Here is a 17,562-nt window from a genome sequence, read left to right on the forward strand (position 1 = left end):
ATACTTAAAAAAAATGAAATAGTTTTCTTTCTAATTTTTTTTAAACAAACAGATTTGTAGTTTTCTGCCGCAACTAACTGCTGTAACCACATAGTTTAATACTGAGGTTTTGCACAGAGGTTTGGTGGTGTAACGAGATGGCAAAGCCCTGTCTCTTGCAGGGGACAGGTGGGATGAGGGTCTGTCTTGCTGAATGCTGTCTGTCGGTCTGCTCTGGGAAGGGGACAGACAGATCTGTCTCTAGCTCTGTTTTGTTTGTAATCAAAGCCAGCTGAATTAGACTCTTTCTCTCCTATTTCTATGTACCAATTTGAAGAGCTCAGATGAAAAGTGTTGCATTACACCACCACCAATAAGTCACACTATCTATGTTGTGACACACAGAATGTTATTAATTGTCAATCACAAACCACCAGGCTTGTCAAGATGTTCTCTTCTGAACAGGCTGCTTTAGACCTGAAGTGATTTTTAATCAAATGTTAATAACACAGCATCTGTCAGTGGACCATTGGCATCATACAATAATAAAAAGTTAACATATGACATGGCAAATTCTAATGTTTTCATTTTTACTTCTTTCCAATTATCTGTGGAATTTCTGCCAGAATGAGAAGTGTGCTGACATTATTACATGCAAAACACACTGCTGAAAAATGAACATGTCTATTAAACTATGCGTTCCCCACCACACCAGCTCCCAAAAGCACCTTTTAATCTCCACTATCAAGGCCTCACCGCCAAAGCTCTCCCATGTCCAGGAGCAGGGATTGCCAGTCACTGCTCCTCCAGCCCCTGCCTCGACTTGCTGAAGCCGTGGGGAGGGGTCCCTGCCTGACCCACCACCTCCAAGCATGAACAACCTGGGACCTGAAGCCACAGGTCCCCTTTTGGCTCTGGCAGCATCCCCAGCAAGCCCCAAGGGAGACCAGCAGGAGCAGGGAAAAGCTTACCATGTAACCCTCTTCACTGTGGCCAGGGATGCTCCCAGATGTTGTGGCAGCACCTCTGCCTCATTACGGTCCCCACAGGGCCCAGGATTTGTGTAAACGAGTCACCCGTGTCCACCCCACTCCATGGGGTGGGCATCTGGGCAGGGCTGGTGCAAGGGCATGGGCAGCCTTCTCCCTGCCCTCAGCCAGAGCGAGTGGGAGCTGGGACAGGCACTTCCCGGTCCCGGTGACTGCACTTGCCTTTTGCCGTGTGTTACTAGTGCTAATAACTCTCAGCAGCGTGTTAATGCAGCTTGAGAAGGGCTGCATTTCTTTCAAATATTCCTAAGACACCAGGGCTCACGGGGCTCCAGCCGTGCTTATTAGCGCGCTCCCCCTGGCTCCGTCCCAGCTGGAGGATGGAGGCACCGAGTGTCCAGCACTTGGGAAAGTTTGGCTACAGAAAAGCAAGGGAGGAAAAAAGCTGCTCTGCAGAGCTGGCACAGAGGTGGGGGATGGAGATCCTGGGGTGTGGGGCTGGGAGCGCCTGGCTGCCTGCAGAACTGGGGACCTGCTGGGGAGTATAGGGACAGCGGCACCATGGGTGCCCTGGGGCTGAGCCAGCCCTCGAGGTCCTCGCCTGCAGCAGCATCCTTCCAGGGCGTGTGGAGTTGCAAAAGCTTTGAAACCCTAACAAGAGAGCTTGGTACAGCGGGGAGTGTGATTATTATTAATGGTTTGTGTTACAGGATAAGCGGTGCATAACAGATCTGCTGCAATATCAAGTCTTCCATCAGAAATTCATCATTTTGAGGACTTTGTCAAAAGTAGGTTGTGTATGCAGTGTATACAAATCTGTATGAGCATAAAGCTATATGGAAGTTCCAAGCACCTGTATATTTAAAATACACTCAATTTCCTTTTCTAAATGCATTGTTTTCACTTGAATACTTCATAACATTCAATGGATTGCAGTTGCTTTGTCTATAGATTCAATTTGTGTCTCTGGACAGAGTTTGAATGGATTTATTATATTGAAATGCAATTTTGCAGACATAACCTTATATCTGACCCGTCATTACTTATAATGCTAAACTTTGATATGTTAATTCTGCCTTATGTTTTTATATATTTTACGACACTTGGCTTAAACATTTTTAATCTACATATTGGTTTATGTCCACCTAAATTATTGTTGCTTCCGGGGACAATGTGCACACAAGATCTGGCAATTCATTATGCTAGCCCCGTTTAAATGAATTTCAAAAATTTAATAAAGTTCTCCCCCTCCTTCCATTGTGTTCAAAAGCTTCAGCATAAACACCAGTCCAGTGTTATCAAATCACAGAAGAAGAATAAGGTTAACCTCAAACAGCCCAGCCATACCGCAGACCTAGAGAAATGTCGCCTTTGATTAACGCTCCCCTCTAAAGCACCACGTGCCTTCCCTCTGCTGCTGCTGCTGCTGCTGCTGCTGCTGCTCTAACAGCGATATCGATTTGCTCCCAAACCGTTCCTCCTGCCAGCATCCTCCCTCTGACGATGCCGAGGGCTGGGTCAGCCTGGCAAGGAAGGGATGCCGACGATCATCAGCCGCTGGTGAGAGGTGTCACGGCGTGGCCCCGCTGGCAGCGATCCCTGGCTTGGCCCAGGAGCAGAGGGAGGGGGCTGCTGCCTCTGCTGCCTGCAGGCTGCTGGGACGAGCAGCTGCCCCTCACCAGCTCCAGCTCTGAATATGCCGCAGTTTGCAAAGAGGAGCCTGGGAGCACCTGTGAGAGCTGGGACTTGGGGAGCACCCAAGGGTGATCCGGTGGGCTCAGCATCAGCTCGTCTGGAAGTGATGTCCCGCAGCCTGGCAAGAGGCCATCTCCCAACTGCCCCCGTCCCCCTGCCCAGTCGTGTCCCTCCATCCCTTGGCCTTTTTCCTGCAACAATGTCATGAATTTTTCATCCTTGATGAACTTCAAAGTCTTTTAATGACTCTTAATGAAAAAACAGAGGGGCCAAAAGTTGAGCAAAGGGAGATGATTAAAGGACCTTATTAAAAGCAACCTTGTAGAATTCTCCACATGAAAGAGAGCGCCATTATGAGGGCTTATCCTTATAAATGACACTTCGCTTTTGCGAACATGCCGAAACCTGATTAGAGTGACAAGCACTGAGTGATACTGCAAACCTGTTAATAACATGAAAATTAGAAGAGGCTCATGCAAAGAAGGGAGATTAATTTAGCCCGAGTACATCTCGCGCAAATTGCAAAGTTGTGAATATGTTCTCAGATAATGAGCCTTCGCAGTCATCAGCTCACTTGTCATTTTCTGTAATTAATGTTAAGGAAGACTCCTTCCTGATGGTTCGTATTACTCATATACCAAGAAAATTTCTTCAGAGAAATAATTTACATTTATTATCATCGGTCTGTTTGTGTGGTTTATTTCGCTGTGGAGTAATTTATTGCAGCACCGTTTCACTTGCCTTGATTAGTCGCTCGTCAGTCTGAAATGTAATTTTTTTTTCCTGATGGCAACGTCTGAAAATTGACAGTGGTGCAATACTCTTTTAAATCTGAGGATGTGTTTTCTTAACTTGAATAAACTTTTGGGCTGGAAACTGAAGCTACTTCAGAAGTTGAATTACTGTTAGAAACTCAAAGCACTTTGCTAATTCAGATTCTCGGGCTGCATGCTAGACTCACCAGCACTCTCCTGTGTATGCTTGTCTATGTGTATATACTATATATAAAGTATTTTATCTCAAGAACAAGCTACTTATTGGTTTATCACTTCAACAAGCCTGAAGTCGTGTGTAACATGCTCATTGCTTGTACTCTCAGACTCCAGTCTGGATCTGAAGCCAACAAAAGCAACATCAAATCTTATTGTTTTCCCTGGATTTCAAGTCTTTACTTTTTATTTGGTTTATTACCAACTTCTTAGTTTTTATTTATCTTAAAAAAATAACTGACAGATTTTCTGACCGATGCAGCAGTTAAATCTTGCTGCATGTTCTTCTTGATGGCCCACTTGGCCTTACTGGTGAAGATGCTCTTGTCTGAGTCCCCGTCCCTTTGTGAATCCAGCACTGGCTGAGCACGCACGATGCTGAACAGCGAGCACAGCTCTTCCAGCAGCCTCCTGCCACGGCCAGAACGCCCAGGGTGCTGGGGGAGCTCTGTTGCCATCTCAGCTAACCATGTGCGAGAGACCTCTTCGCTCCTACCAGTGCCGCAGTGTGTTGTGGGCCGCCCACGTTTCCCTCTGAGGGGGCCTGGACCCTCCTGGCATGTGCTCACCCTGCTAACCGGGTTAGTTGCAGCTCACAGGTGCCACTGCAAAGCACCACAGGGAGGAGGGTTTTGGAGCATTCCAGGCATTTCACTGAATTCAAGCCACAGTCCGTTGTCTCACGCAGGGCAGGGGCTTGCTGTTACCCCGTGTGTCCCTGTGGCAGTTTGTTTGCTTGGCGAGAGCCTGGGCAGCGCTGGCTCTGCCAGGCGGCTCTGTGCCCAGCGTGGCTGCTCCTGCCATCAGGCTGTCTCGGGGCTGGTGCCGCTCAGCTTCCCCGTGCCTGCTGGCCACTCCATCGGCAGCGCCTGCCCCAGCTGCAGGAGCCGTCTCTAGATCCGAGGAGTAAAACTACGAAATCCTTTTCCTCCCAAACGACACAAACACATAAGCACTTAAAGTGAATTACTGACCTCTGAGCTGCAAATGAACCAAACATTACTGATTAGGGTTTTTAGGCAGAGATAATGATTTTTTTTATTGGAGGCCTTCATTCCGAACAAGCCTCACGGAACACTATCTGTAGGCAGCGACTGCCTGTGCCAGTTAATGGTAATCCATATTTATAAAACTATAGTCCATCAAAGTGGTATGAATATTTTAAAAGCCATGGACAAATCAAATTGTCTTTGTCAAATTGCACACTCTCCACATTGAATATATTTTATGATTCTTCCCAGTACAAGAACCAACGGGTTCCCTGCACTAGCTGAAAGCTGCCTGCCTAATTTTTGCTTCTGTAAACAGGCAAGTCTCTCTGCCGTTTTAAAGAACTCAATGAGCTGTGGAGATTGACATTTAAGCCATAAAATTGTACTTTATTTGATGAAGTTAACAAATAATGTATGAAGTAGATTTATTTGATGTCTCTGTGAGAACTAGTTGGTTCATCCTTATAGAAACAAATTGACTGTTTTTGAAGGACTTTTTAAAGATGCGGGCAACACACTGAAAAGCGAAAGCCAGGGTTGCTCGGGAAGATCACAAACAGGAGAATGAGCTCAGGGGACGCCAAGCGCTGGCAGAGGCTGCACCGTGCGGTGCCAGCACGCTGCTGTGGAAAGGAACAAACCCAGACAAGTGAAAGAGGACACTAATCGGGTTGTAATTCCTGGTGGGCATCCGTCAAGCTCCTCTCATCCTCCACATGATCCAAGCCTTGCATTGACGTCAATAGGCAGAAACTCTTCCACCCCAGCAGCCCTGCTAAGGGGGAGCACCTTGGGGTGTCCCCCTCCAAGCCCTGCTGCCCAGGCCAGCCCCAGGAGCCTGGTGAGGGTCTCGGAGCAGCTCCTTCTCCTACCAACAGCTGCTGAAATCAGAAGCCTGCTCTGAAACTATCTTTCATTCTGTCATGGGTATGTTTTAACCTAGTTTAGCTCTAATACAGATGACCACAAAACTTTCATGATCATGCAAACCCTGTGATAACTCAGGGTGAGCACTACGTGGTTCATGGCCAGCAGGACACGTGCTTCCCCGCTGCCATCAGCCCTCTGGGAGGAGGTGGGGAGATGTCGTGGTCCATGCAGAGGGATCCAGCATTGCTCCTCAGTGGTGGTTCAGGACTGTCTATTGTCTCTTACTGGAGAAACGCTCCAAGCTGGGTATCTGGGGGAAGAACACGCATGGTGCTACCTCAGGCTCATACCTGCAGATATGTTTTTTAAATGCTACTGGATCATAAACATTTAAAAAGTTAGAAACATTTCTAAAAACATTTCACTTGGCTGACATCAATGCGCAAGGCATCCTTGCAGATCTGGAAGATGGACATGACCCTTCTGCACAGGATTTGCAAATAAAGGCTTTTGCAGGCTGGGGGCTGGCAGCAAGCGAAAGGTGGGGAGGTTGTTCCCCAGCCCCACTGCCTTAATATGCATCGGAACGGTGATACCAATGGCAGCTACAAATCATGCTGCCGACAGAGGCAAGTGTCGAATGTGGTGCATGGCAACAAATCAAGTATGGAGCAGCAGGGTAAAGCAGGAGTGCACGAGTGGGGACACGACGATGAAATCCTGGTAGTGATCGTATTGCAAGTGTCATCCCAGGAAATAAAATGCTGGCGTCGAGGCAGGCCTCACCTCTTCTGTCTGAATTTAACGGCAAAAAGTTTTGCCACATCTATCTTGTGATGTCAGAGAGACAGGCTGATAGTGCAGAGACAGCTGAGACAGCGCGAGGTTTAGCAGACAAATAAATTTGAGAATCATCTGCATAGAAATGGAAAGCTACTCCATGCTGATGAATAATATAACCCAGTGGCAGCATATAAACACAAAATAACAACGGGCCCAATATAGAGCCCTGGGGAACCTTGGAAACAACTTCACTAATGGAAGATGAAAAATCACCCATCGAAACAAAATGCTGTCTATTTGATAAATAAGATTTGAACCGACTGAGAGCAGCATCAGATAAGCCAAGCGAGCTGCCTATGTGATGATCCAAGGGGATACCTTGAATAGCAGCATCGTGACAAAGACCTAACAGTGTGAGAACAGATCCCAAATTAGGGCTAAAATATGAGTCTGTTGGGGTCCTTCTTGCTGAACCAGGCTGTCCCAGCTGGGCTTGCCTGCTTCCCACTCAGCCAGCCTTGCTGGGCCATGGGAAAGGAGCCTGGTGTGGGTGACACCAGCAGCGGTCCCGGCACCACAAGCTGCAACCCCTCTACGCAGGTGCCATGGCCACTGCACACGCGGGGTGGCTGCCCATGCCCCTCCCAGGGAGCACTGTGGCCATGGGAGCTCTGCCGACTTTCGGCTTTGAGAGGCGAGGAGGGAGCCACATCCAGAAGAGCCCTGAAATGTGACCAGACCGTCACTGCCTGCCCAAACACCAGATGGGAACTCATGTGCTGAGAAAGACAAACTGCCCCTTGTTGTGGGTGGCTCTGCTTCTCTATAGTTTGGCCATCCCTGTATTATAGGTAGAAATATGGTGCTGGATTGGGGATCCCTTGTTTGCTCATCTCTCTTTCAGATTTGAAATTGTTCTCTCCAATTTTGTGGCAATACGAAATAATATGAAGTGCAGGTGAGAACCCTTGAACTGCAAAAACAGCAAATGAAAAGCTCCCGGAAGCCTTTGCAGGCATGTTTTAAACAGTGATGCAGTGCGTGTCACTGGAAGTCTGAAGCGTTCTTGCGAACAGTTAAGGAAAAAAGAAGATGAGTCACTCCGAGCTCCCACAGTTACTGCTGTCATGAAGGGTTTGAAGGCTCTCTGCTTCCAGGTGCTGCCCTGCTCGGCTCATGCCGTCTTCGTGGCATACAGTGCCCAGTCTGTCCTACACAAGGACTGATCCCAGTATTTACTTTCATGTTCTACAATGGAAATTATTATGTTGTAAGACAATTCCTGTGGAAAATAAAACATTTGTCAATAAAAAATGGGATTTACCAAGAGAACAACTTCAGCGGTTCACATGCAAACCAGTGATTGTGGTAAGTGATTTGAGTGCAAACCCTGATGAAATGGTGTCACTGTCACCACCCAGCAGCACCCGGCGGTGGCTTGTGCTGCCACTTCAGCAGGAGGGAAACATCAGTGCTGCACTGAAGTGCCTTGTCCCACCTGGGGGGCTCTGGGACTGGGGTCTGGTCTTCAGCTCATCAACAGCCAGGGCAGTCTCCCCTGCGGGCTGCCTGGCTTTATCCCCGGTAGCACCATACAGGATCCCGACAGCCCCAGGCATCTCCTCGGAGCGGAAAGTGCCCATCAGGAGCCATGGCACTCTGGGGTGGGGACGGGATGGAGTTGAAGCCGAGCTGGGCTCACAGGGGTGGCAGCACAGGTAACATCCTCGTGCCAACATGATGTTTCCTGAACCTCTAGACCCCTCCATACCAGACCTTGTCCTGCACTTCACGCCTGTTATGTCTTTGGGGTTGCTTTTAGTGTTTGCTGTAAAAAATGGGAGTTTCCAATTTAAAGAAGAAAAAAGTCACTGGATGAGTCAAGCCCTAGGTGTTTTCCATTGCATCACCACCACCATAGTGATGGTCCCTGGTCCAGCGACGTGGACAGCTTATAAACAATAACATTGTTTGAAAAGATATTAATAATTCTGTCAGATGCATTAACATTGCCCATTGGTTTCTAACAAACTGACACCTTTTTAGCTGAAAGAAATCCTTATTAGTTTTCATTTTGATGGCTTTTCCTGGAATAACTATAACTTATGTTTATTTCACATAATTTCTCCTGTCAGCAGTTATAAATAACTAGTTCATATGGAAATTATGATTCTGGCCTGTATATGCGTGTACCTTAAACATAGCACTGCCTCAGCGAGGGGGTAATGAATTGCCCGAGTTTTCATTGATGGACCTTTCTAATTTAAAGAGTGACTAAAAATGTATTTGCCAACAGTCTTCCTATCTTGGTTTTTACCGCTTTAAATACCAACAGCTCTATTGTATCAGTCTTTTTTATATAGCATTTTTCATACACTGTATCTCAAAGCACTTTACAGGGCAATTAATTACCTGGAGGAGAGTGACGGGATGCAGGCAGCAATGACGGCCATTATGCAGTCAACAGCATTCCCCACGCCGTGCTCCACATTTGCATCACTGTCATTTAATTTGTGGTGGTATTAATGGGAAGAGAGAGGGGGAGCAGGGTGGGAGAAGTGCCAGCGTGGCCGCCAGCAGCTCTCCTGTCTCCGCTCCTCCATGACAGGCTGCACGATGCGGCTCGCCACCAAGGAGTGATGGTCCTGGTGTGGGACGAGGGCAGAGGAGGAGGGGGCTCGGCACTGGGGTCCCCAGTGTGGCGGGGAGGCTGCAGGGCAGGGGCAGGTCCCCATCCCATCCCTGCTCTTCAGGACAAAATCCACTGAAAGGATGCTGCCTGTTGGCAGGACTCAGATTCCTCCATTGTTGGAGGAAATTCTGATGGTTCCCATTCTTTCCTCAAAATCAGAACAAAACAAAACATGTTGAAACTTCCCTATACAGTGAAAACAGCTCATTGGTTTTGCTGGAACGCTGAGACTCTTCCATTTTCCTTTCAGAGCATAGCTTTTCTATTATTATTAAAAGCACATAAAATATAAATCTATATATTTTTATGGTAGTAGAGAACCCTCAACATCAAGATCTGTAATTTCAATGTAAATACATTTGTTTTCAGTCTTAGTCAACTCACTGTTCAGTGAATTTCCTTCAGGGTTTTAAAAACAAAACAAAACAAAAAAAAAGAAAAGACTATTTGAACAACAAAAAATAAATCTTTGCAGGAATACTGTGTGGCAACCTTTAAGTATAGGCATAATATAACTAAAAATTATCTTTTAAGAGGAATTCTTGACTTTCTTAACCACCTTCAAAGCAAGTCCTTCACTTTGAAAAAAAGCATAAATAACTTTGCATACTCAGAAATATAAGCTTGATCAAAACAATTTCTGGTATGTAAAAAACACACTGAAATTTGTGCCTTCCCAATTCTTTTAAGTGCCCTTTCCTGCCACTGCCACATCATTTAGCCAGGCTGTGTAAAATACACCCAATCAATATCAGCATTACTCAAATTTTAAAACATTTGAGGAGTTTCTTGAGATTTTTGTCCATATGTTTTCATTACAGTTGACTGGATAATTCATAAAAAATTGTTTAGACAACACAATTTATCTGGTTTCTTCCCCCACCACATCTCCTGTCTACAAGTAGGCGATGTGATCCTTCATTCTTTTTTTTTTTAACTCCAGGAATTCTCCAGAAAATAATTCTCTCTGAACCAAAAATGTCATGGTCCTGATGATCAAGGCAAAGGATAACCTATCTTTTATTAACTAGCTGGCTTGTTGGTAAAAGTGAACTTGCTTTTGGGCACATATTGACCTGATAAAGAAGCCATGTCTTTGAAGCTTGTCTGCTTTGCCAACAAAGCCATTTGGTTTAAGACCTCTCCCTGCAGGCTTCACTTTTTAGGAATAGAAATGGCATTTCTGCAAAGATGTACACCATTCAAAATTTAATTTAAGTAAATACTTCATCATTCAAGCTTAAATTATTCTTTTTAAGTAAAACTCAACTCAAAACAAGTGGGATCAAAGCAAACTTTTAGGCTGAAGCCAAGAAAACTTTTGTACCCCATTTGTCCAGGACCCTCTCATCCTCTGGACTTTTCCAGCTTCCCAAGGCTGGCTGTGGTCAGATGCCGAGATCTTCCCAAGCAAAAAGAGTCATAAAAACATCGGCAACTAACTGGTGGAGGGCAAGTCTGTTGACTGACTGCAGAAATTAGTCCATCACATGACAAGGCTTATGCTATCGTAGCTGCAGAAGAGACTAATTGCTCAGGTACAGGCCAGGAAAGCTAAAGCTGGGAGGAAGGGGAGACCTGTGCTGTGCTGAAGGTCACTGGTGACCTGGCTTGCAGCAGCAATCAATCAGGGTGGTTGGGAGCTCTGTGGAGAGCCTGGCACCATGGAGCCTCCAGCAACGGCTCAAATGGATGACTTAACGATAGCTGCTGGGATGGCCGATTAGGCAAGGGTTCCCACACAGTGTTGCAGCAGTTAATTAAGTAGCCAGAACGATGGGGGCTGTGGAGCTGCCAACGAGGGGACAGAGGGTGAAGGAGAGCCGTCCAGCCCCCAGTGAGCGGCTGGGGCACCCTGGTCAAGCTCAGATGCCTGCGTTGGTGCAGCTGGGAGGGTCCCCAGCAAACTGAGCACTCTGGTGCAGCTGCAGAGCTCTTGGGTTCGCTGAGCTCCTGCATTCAAATCGGCCGCTGACAACTGAGGTGTGTGGGCTCAGCACGCAGCAGCTATTCCGCTGTCCTGATCTCTCTCAGAAGCACCAGCTGTTGTTTCATCTATCTTTGTGGCCAGCAATCTGCTACAGAAACTGATAGATATCATCCTTCTAAAAATAGCAACAGCAGATTTTCAACCTGTCCATGGTAAGAAAATGGTATGGGTAATAAAAGCGTCCCACTTGCCTGCGGCCGAGCCCCAGCATCCCCGAGAACAACCTCCCAGCTCCCAGCCCAGGGCAGTGGCTGTGCAGGCGCCCCACGGCCGGGGCAGCCGCAGCCACGCTGTCACCCCCTGTGAGCGGAGCCGTGGGGTTCCCTCCCTCGCTCGGGGCTGGGCTGAGCACTCAGCTGACACGGAACTGCCAGGCCCCGTCTTCCACCCGCCGCTCCCTGGCCCCGCTGCCGTCAGTGTGGCTGAGTGCAGAAAGCTCAGGTGGAAACAGCTCCGGTGGCTGGAAAGCTGTTGCTGTTCGTCTTGTGCAAATCAGAGGTTTGCATGGAAATCAAACAGCGATGGGTGGGCTAACTCAGTCCAATCAATCCCCCTCGCACACGCGGTATTCCCCATCGTACGTACCAGACGACTTCTCATGACCATTTAAGCAGTGGGAATGTGAGAGGGACGCTCCAAATACAAGTTTGGGGCAGCCTCCCCTTACCCAGGGCACCGCACAAACTCCTCTCCCAATGCAAACGGTTTGTTCAGCAGCCGGCAAAGCCCAGGTCAGACAGAAACTCGGCATGGCTCTCAGCAGGCTGTGCTGCTGTGGTGGCCCAAAATGCAGCACGGTGGCCCCGGCTGGCGTGCAAGGAGCCCTCCTGGGCTGCCAAATACCTTCCCACCAGAGCGCTGCCAGCACCAGTGCCCCTGGGACAAGCTCCCATGAGGCAATGTGGTGTCCCCGATCAACCCGCTCTCCCCAACCTGGCTCCCACTCCACACGGAGAACGTGCATGGAAATCTGCAGTGGGTGGTGGAAAACAAAGGGATCCTGCACTTGGAGCCATATGGATTGCACGTATATACAATACACAATAAACAACACATCTTTCAGTCTGGGTCTGTTTGAAACCTTCTGACATATGTTCTGCTAACAGTTTAACAAATTGATTGCTAATGTTATCCTGCTCTGAAATCTGGCATAATGTGCAGGAGGGGGAAAAAACCAAAACAAAAGCATTCCTACCTCAACAGAAATTCACAAGAAAAGCTATTAGAAAAGGCTTCAGGAAGCCTGACAGGAGAGAATTTCATGCCAATTTGTGTGCTCGTTGGAAAAATCATTTATTAAAAATAAGATATACCTTCATGTTAGTGAGATGAGGGTGTAAAACTGAGCTGGGTCTCCCACTGCTTCAGCTCTATAACTCAAGTTATATTCATCAGAGGCATATATTTAAATCATAGCTTACTTTGCTTTGTGTTCTGAAATTTATTAGCTTACTACTTAAATGTTTTATTCATTAGGCCATGTAAATAATGCATGGTTGTTTCCATGGCAATTTAACCCTTTCTCTCCGGGATGCCCGCAGATTTCCCATCTCTTGTGTCTGCTTAATTGCCACGATCAGATTTGCAGTTTTGTCTGCGTTGAGGCCATGGCCATTTTTCTCCTTTTTGTGGCAAATTCATTAGGAGGAAACTTTCCCATTTACAAATAAGATGTGTTCAGGCATAAAGAGGGAGGGGAAGGAACTGTTTGCCAGGTCATTTAGCAGAGTTTGGGCATAGCTAATGCTTCCAGTTCCTGCTTTTCACGGGGGTTGTGCTGCAACGTTACTCCCCATGCTGTGGCAACAGCAGGTCCTGGACTGACGTGGGTCCTTCTTCTGCCAGCTCCCTGGGACACCTTGGAGATCACAGTCCTGCAGGGAGGAGACACCGCTCTGCTCAGAGTGTGCATGGAGCGGCCAGCACTGGCAGCAAGGCTCTCCATGTGCCCAGGGCGCAGTTTGCTGTGGGGACAGGCTCTGGCTGAGTGGTCCATCAGCCTGTGCCCCCTTAGGGGAGCTTCTCCCTGGGAAGGCCAGCAGCAACACTTGGACCCACAGGCTACAGCACTGAGGCCCTGGGGCTCAGGCCACGTGGATGCCCACAATGGAGATGCTGTAGCCAGGGGAAGAATTTGGCAGCCAGGACCAGCTCACTACTGCAGGGTGGGTGGGACCCCTCCTCCATTATGTTCTGCCCATTAAATAGTCATGCTCTCTAATGCATGTTGAACACTTTGTTAGGATGCAGGAGTCTAATTTACGTACTGTTTAAAAGTATTGTACACACTACTTGGAGAATGAGGCTGGCAGTCCCACCCGATTCCCTCTTGCTTAGTAACAGGTAATGCTCCCCAACACACAGTTGTAAAAAACAACAAAAAAAAAAAGACACATACACACACATTCACTAAACAGGGAGGAAGGGCATAAACTGCCTTGTTTCTGTGTCCTTTGGCTTTCATTACCCAGCTGTAACCTATCCTCTAAAACCTCTTACACTAAACAGGACATCCTCTTTGGTTTACAATGATAAAACTCCCTGCAGTTGTCTCTGGAGTGGTGCACTTGCAGTTACACAGACCTCTTTATAGGCAGCAGTAACAGGCTGATTTAATTTACACCAGCAATATGCTTGGAGCCCATTCTTCCCCTTCTCTCTGCCTTTCCCCGGCCAGGCTACCCCTAGGTTTGAACTGGGAAGCCTCTCCCAAGGCAAGTGATGCTGCATCCTTGCATCTGCTGCATCCACTGCATCCCTGCCACTCCCACAGCACTGCTGCACAGCCAGCACTGGTGTTTGCAGTTGTATTGTCCCACTGCCGCTCTGCAGACAACATCTCCAATCCACATGCCCTGTGCTTATGGAATAGGTGTCATCTGCCCGGTGTCAGCCTGAGGAGCCCCTTGGGAGCAGCCTGCAGGGCTGCACAAGCACTCCTGCTGCCCAGCCTTTCATCTGAACCAGAACCTACAAGTGACAAAGCAAGGAGGTTTGCGAGCATTTCAGAAGTAAGAGTAGAATTTAAAATAATCTGCATGTGTTCAGCCATACTCTGAAACCAATTAGGTGCAATTCAGTAAAGACAAACAGAGTAGTTCTACATGGAAGAAGAAAAATCAAACACAAATGCGGAGAGTGGATTGCTGCTTGAGTCAGCAGAAGATGGGGAGGATCCAGGGTTTGCAACAACCACTGCAGCTGTCAGGAATGTGATGCTGTGTTACAGATCCTATGCTAAGATGCAGGGAGAACATATTCCACATTTCTAGCCTGAAAGAAAATTCAGCTTTAATCCTTGCAGGAAAGGTCTCAGCTTTCCTTTTTAGAGGGAAGCAGAAAATAGAAAAGAGTCCAGGGGCAACACAAAACCAGCAGGTTTAGAAAGTGCAATGCACAATGAAAAACTGGCAGGGCTGGAACTATTTAGTGTACAGCAGAGAAGCTCTCCCAATTAAAGCCTTTGAGTACACAAAAGTTTGAGACAAAAAGGGATAGTTGTCCTTTTTTCTTGTATAACAGGAAGGACAGAAATGTGCCAACTTCACAGGAAGGAAAATCTAGTGAGATAAGCCAGCAATTTCAACCCATAAGCAAGTTATACCTAGTGTCACAGCACTATCAAATCTAGCCAGCTGCAACAAGGCTTTTACCATCCCATACCAGGTTAACTTCAATAAGTAGTTAACACACCTCACCCCAGCACAGCCACCAATCCCCCACAAGGCTTCAACAGTTCATCTACTGTTTGTGCTGTCTCTTCATACTCTTCAGGCCAGCCCTCCCTGCTTTTTGACTCTGCTGCATCCTTCTCCTTGTCTCACCCACCTCCAGGGCACTCTCTCACCCCACCCACTACTTCCAGAGCACCCCCAATCCTCCTCTTCCATACCCCTCAGAGCTATTTAACCACTTAGCAGCAACCAGCCACAGCTGCACCTTATCCACATCAGCCAACCCATAGCCCCTGAAGCCAGCCCACAGCTGTATATTATCAATGTTAAGTAACCCAGCTTCATTCCTCTACACCCTAGAGCAGATAATAGGCTATGGACAGTCACTGGAGGGGTTTACAGACTGGTTAGAGAAACATCTGCAAGGAATCATCCAGGAATATGTGATTCTGCCTAACTGTAGAGAGACAGATCAGGTGATCTTTTGAGGTCGGTTCTAGTCTTACATGTCTATAATTCTTTGCATAAAAATGACAATGAATGTCCCCAACTCAGGAAGACAGCTAGTTAATGTCCTGCAAATGTGAGGGTGTATAAAGCAGAGGTCTTTCAGCCCAGCAGCTCAACCAGGACTTCAGATGGCCTTTGTTCCACAGGCCAGCAGCAGCAGGTAAGCTGTGGTTATTATTGCTGCTCAGCTGGAAGAACATCTGGAGGGAAGCCAGGATGTGACCTCCAGTTTGATCATTTGTGTTGCCTCTTCCAGTGCTGCCTGCCTGGTGACACAGAGCACCTTCCTTCCCAGAAATCGGGGGCCCAGAATCACCCTTTGAGTTTCCCCAAAATGCAATGTAAGCCCATAAAGCAAACTTCCTGGGAGCGTGGGGTAACCAGGGGCCGCTCTGACATACGCATTTGAGCCACAGACAGCGAATGGATTGAGTCATGTTATTTCAGACCAGATTAAGTTGATTTTTAAAATGTAACCATCCTACAAGAATCTTTTCCATATAAAATACAGCCAGGAACCAGGTAGAGGTTAGGGGAGAGAAATCATTGAGCTCCACAGATCTGAATAGCTGAGATCAATCACCATGAGCCATGGAGATGAGATTTGGGACAACATCCCCGCACAGGCCTTCAGAGGCTTGTAGATCTGCCCAGCCGTGCTCTCGTCCGTGATGGATGGTAGGAGAGATCTGCTTTTCCTCAGAATTGGCTTTGACTTAATTCACTCTCGGCATGGAAGGAGCAAAACAAAGGATGAACAATCGGATTTCCCATTTAGCACCTGGCTCTTCCACCACTGAGCTCCTTCCAAGCACCACCGCTCTGCCATGGCCGCACTGCCACAGCAGCAGACATAACCTCCACGTTACCGGTGCCGGCAGTGAGGCTGCCCCCCTGCCAGCCACCACGGGTGGGCGAGCAGGCGGGCGGGCAGGCGGGTGGGCAGGCAGGCAAGCCCATGCCACAGAGGTTGGAGGGCAACAGGCTGCTGGACAGTGGGAGCTGCACCCAGAGCCCATCTGGCTGAATGGGGTGTACTGACGTCTACCAGGTCCCAGCCTGAGGGGCCTCACCCATGTCCCCTGAGGTACCACAAGGAAACCACCATCTCTTCTCTCAGACTTCCCATGTGTTTTCTCTCTTGATAGTTTCAGGAAGGGTTCACACCTTGCAGCCCCTTACAGTGCTGTGATGCTCCACTGTGCCCATTTAATAGGCTGGCTGCTGCCATGCCCCAGTACTTGCTGTCTTCCTAATGCAGTTTGCCCAGAAATTATTTTTTTTCTCTCTCTTATTCCCTTCAGTTGCTGCTAATTTTTGTTGTTTTTCTACGAGCTCTGTCCTACCACCAGCACCATTCCGCAGTGCCCTGCTGCTGGGGTCCCAAGCAGGTGGCCCCTGGCTGAGGGTGCCCGTAGGTGCAGGTGAAGCACCGGTGGTGTGTCTTCCATGGGAGCCGAGTGGTGAAACGTCAGGCTGTCACTTGTGCTGAGAGGGAGGCAAGCTGTGTGTCATCAGAAAGCCTAGCGAATTCATTGATCTTCCTGAGAACATCAATCTGTCTTTCTAATACCGCAATCAGGTGTCTCACAGAACAATTTGCTGAGTGACAACACTCACAAAAACATGTTCGCTTCCCGCCCGGCTCCCCACAGCCAGAAATATCCTCGACAGCGCTTGCTGGGTGCTCAGGGCTGAGCACCCTTCTTCTGCCTGGGTTTAAAGCTGCTCAGAGCAGGAAGGTTTGATGCTGGGGCTAAGCCATTGGCCTCTGTTCTGTGTCAAATGGATCCTGAAAGGCAACACCAGCAGAGAGGAGTCATCGTGGCAACAGCCAACGCTGCCTGCAAGCAGCATGAAGGTCCCACTGCTGCTTGTGCAAGTGCTGGGCACATCCACGTGCACTAGTGCTTGCACATGCTGGCCCACAGCCAGGCTTCCACAAAACATGGTAGGCTAAATACAACTCAGGGAAAGTGCCAGCTGAGTTTATTATGTTGCAGCGTCTGCTCCTGCAGTCTGTCTTTTACTTTCTTACCAGCTATTTTCTGTACAAGTAAGCATGTATTAAGTTTGCAGGACATAACAAACCTTGTGATGCCAGGTTGCCGAGGCTGCTATTAGCCACAGAACTCCAGCAGCACACAGCGTAATTCATGTGATTCAAATGGATGTATTTTATTAACAAGGCCATGCTGATTGCCTGTTAAGTAGCTCTATGTTAATAACCTGCTGCAGATGCCCTTCTTAGGGAGCCATGTTGTACTTCCACAGCTGCTCCTCCAAGCTTGAGCACCCAAAGACACCATCTCCCCGCTGTCATGTGTGCCTCGGGAAGTCCCCCAGTGCTCCCTATGCCCCCATTGCATCAGGCTGAGCCTCTGTCACCCTCGGATCTG

This window comes from Falco cherrug, chromosome 9, assembly GCF_023634085.1.
Source record: "Falco cherrug isolate bFalChe1 chromosome 9, bFalChe1.pri, whole genome shotgun sequence".
Lineage (NCBI taxonomy): Eukaryota > Metazoa > Chordata > Aves > Falconiformes > Falconidae > Falco > Falco cherrug.